At 44.5% G+C, this 3510-nt stretch overlaps 1 long non-coding RNA gene across 1 annotated transcript; it reads left to right on the top strand.

The window, feature by feature from the left end:
- The first annotated feature begins 2512 nt into the window (after positions 1 to 2512).
- Positions 2513 to 2955, top strand: LOC117946636. The gene is made up of 2 exons (XR_004657064.1): positions 2513 to 2568; positions 2870 to 2955. It is a non-coding gene; the product is annotated as an uncharacterized LOC117946636 (long non-coding RNA).
- Positions 2956 to 3510: the final 555 nt, after the last annotated feature.

Genomic DNA, 3510 nt, shown 5'->3' with positions numbered 1-3510 from the left:
GTCATCTGTTGACTTCCAAACAGACTTAGAGTATATTGTTTCTCTTTCCTTTATGTCTCCCCTACCGTTCTCTTCTTATCAGGGGCTATCGGTGTCAACAGACCCTACTCTCTCCTACATCTCCCTCTGTCAGGGGCTATCTGTGTCCACCCCATCTACCACAGCTAATAGGCCTGTCAGTGCCGTGACATCGCAGGGTCGAACCACGTGACAGCCCTGGACGACAGAGCCGTTGCCCATTAGCGAGCACGACTGGCCTGTAATGTCAGCACGATGACAAGCCTGATTCACTCGCTTGCACACTGACCATGACATCATATCAGCCGAGAGGTCAAGGCGCACCAAAAGGACACAAGACACTGAGTGGCGCATGGTTTTGTGTCAATTGCCCAGTTTGGAAATTGCTGGTGAAAATGTTGCTTGCTCTGCAGAAACCAGAGACACGGCGAGGTCACGATACGCTTTTTTACAAAACGGGGTAACAGTCAGCAACAAGATGATTAATTAGTTAACAATTTATATTAATGTTCATTGAAAGACCTCCGCTTAGAGCACAATTAATTCTAATTAAAAGAGCAGCTACGGGTATGTCGGCAAGCAAAAAAAAAAAAACTAACAATATAATCAAGCTAATTAAATGGGGGTGGTCTGAAACCCTGCAGTTATCAAGAACCGATGATGCTTGAAAATCAAGTGAAGTTGCTCCATGTTTTTGTACACATTACATAAAACAGCTAGTTTTACAAACAAGGAACAATAGTATCTCAAGTCACTACAATACATGCAAAAAAACAGATTTTGGACCATTACGATGCCGTGAAATTCAGTCAAATCTGAAGAGGAGTGTAGGTTCCTATCAATTCCAGGCATTTTTTTCCCATCTTCTTTTATTTCTCTGCCTTCCACGTTTGGTTCAAGTTTGAAATCCCCATAAGACAGCGGGAGATTGACGCTTGTTCAACAGAGTTCACAGTGGAGGAGCCGGTGTGATGCACCGAGCCCACCCAAAACTGTCAGGGCCGACAAACAGCTCGTCTCCTCGCTGACGCCAGCTGAGATATCGCTACACGTGTCACTGCAAATGGACCACATCCTCTGTGTGTGTGTGTGTGTGTGTGTGTGTGTGTGTGTGTGTGTGTGTGTGATAAGGCCACTCACCTCCATATGACCTGATCTCTCTTAGTCCCTTATCCTACATCCCTACTTTTTGTCACTTTAATTCAATATGCCCTCCGTTCTCCCCATTCCACAACGCCGCTCCTTTCACACACAAATGCAAATGTTCAAACTCTAAGATAAGACTCCCTTTGCCAATCGCCCCTCGCCACTTTTACTCGCCGTGACAACCTTCAGTCCGTCAAACGCCACCGTTGTCGGGTTGCCGTCGCCTTATGTCTGCCGGTGTTCCGTGCCACACACCAGCTTTAGCTTGTCGCTCTCCATCTGTCGGTTAGCCTGTCACTCCTCTGTGGCCCTGCTTTCATTCAAGCCTGTCACTCATCTTGTCCCCATGCCGTCTTTTGGTCTCCCTGTCCATCAAACGCCAATTTAATTTGCTCATCAGTTCGTGAGTCCTTTCGCCGGTTTACCTCTCAGTATCATGGGACCTAGTTGAAAACAACCGTACGCTAACACTTACATAACTGACTGACTTCCCCTGATTGAACCTGTTCAGCGGTGACATGTCCCAGGGTACCTTGATCTCATGGCTGGTTTGGGAAATGAATCTATCTTTCTCTCTTTCCCTCTCTCTCTCTCTCTCTCTCTCTGTCTCTTTTCTAATCTAACTTTGCGTGTCAAAACGTCAATTCCACATCGAGGGGATGTGACAAGCTCCAGGGCCCGGGGGGGACAGCTCCAAATAGAGGGCCCTGGTACAAATTGATTTTGATTTTCCTCCAAATCAGTCAAAGTGTTGGGCTTTAATGCGAGCTGATCAGAGAGCCACTTGGAGCACGACAGAACAGCGAGAGCGGGGCAGTAACTGGGGAGATTAGCCCTGTCACTCCAGAGATCAGGGCCCATCACTGTTACTCACACACACAGGGACACACACACACAATAAAACATTCTAGATTCCTCACCCACATCCAGTTGCAAACATGCAATTGTCATTAGTTACACTGATGTTTTTAGCTTTCATGTGCATGCGTGTAAAGCCACGCAATATGACGATGTGAAGTTCACACAACCTTACTTCTACACACGCTTGCACAGACACAATCTTCTTATCTCCGTATCTGTCAGCTGTGTAGTGCAGACAACAAGGTAGAGCACTGTTTTCTACACCCTACTGGATTTTTACATAACAATTTTGCAGGCTGCAGAAGAGTCACGCACACACACACAGACACAGGTTTGGAACTATCTTTGTGGGGACCCGTCATTGACATTAAACATTCCCAAACCTTGAAACCCTCAGGAATGGAAAGGGTAACATATAAGCAAAAACAGCAGCTTTGATTCATATTTCTATCATTTAATAACCATAACAGGCAGAAACCTACCCTGACCTAATTCTAACCCTAATCCTAAAACCAAGTCTTAACCCTCAAACAGCCCTTTAAAGTTGTGGGGAGCAGCATTTTGGCCCCACAAAGTGGTCAGGACCCCACAAGTACAGTATACCCGTTTTTTTGTCCCCACGAATATAGTTTAAGAAGACTACACACACACACACAGGTTTGTGGCACTATCTTTGTGGAGGCCTGTCATAAACATAGTGTATTTCATAAGCCCTTACCTTAACCATCACAACTAAATGTCTAACCTTAAACCTTACCCTAAACCTAACCATAACCTGACTCTAACCCTAATCCTAAAACCAAGTCGGGAAGTAGGTAAGTCCAAGTCTTTACCCTTCAAACAGCCCTTAACGTTGTGGGGTCCAGCATTTTGGCCCCACAAAGCTGTTGGGACCCCGCACATATGCTGGACTCCCGGTTTTTGGACCCCGTGAGTATAGTTTAAGAAGACCACTCACACACACACATGCAAAGCACTGTCTATTCCTTACTTTGTAAGTTAGTGACTAGAGTGTAGCTCTGCAGACATTGTCATACATATTCAGGGTGTGCTTATCATTTAAGATTAGTTTGTTTATAGCGGGAGTCCTCATGCACGCATTTTAATGCTTTATTTCACCCGGCAGGTGTGTTAGGAGTGCATTCTCATAACACTGCTTTGCTTGGGGGTGTTTTGATGGTAGTTCCTGTTTGCAAAGTGGTCGGGTTGGGAAAGTGATATTCACTCTCTCACTCCTCAGATAAAGCTTGGCCAAACAGATAAAGCTAAAATTTTACGTTGAAACGTTTGTTGCCACAGAAAAAAAGGCATGTATTCCTTTGAAGTGAGCCTTTTATTTTAAGCGATAAGGAGTTTTAAGTGGTGTTCGTATTTTGGTCAAATTTTATTTCTTTATTTTTTACAGTGAAACCATTACAATGTATGTCAAAAAACATATGTTTTACTTGATTTTGCAATACAGACTATATATACTGTGTGTGTGTG

The sequence above is a fragment of the Etheostoma cragini genome, chromosome 1 (genome assembly GCF_013103735.1).
Source record: "Etheostoma cragini isolate CJK2018 chromosome 1, CSU_Ecrag_1.0, whole genome shotgun sequence".
Classification (NCBI taxonomy): Eukaryota; Metazoa; Chordata; class Actinopteri; order Perciformes; family Percidae; genus Etheostoma; species Etheostoma cragini.
The sequence above is the reverse complement of the archived record's forward strand: the minus strand, read 5'-3'. Positions and strand labels throughout refer to the sequence as shown.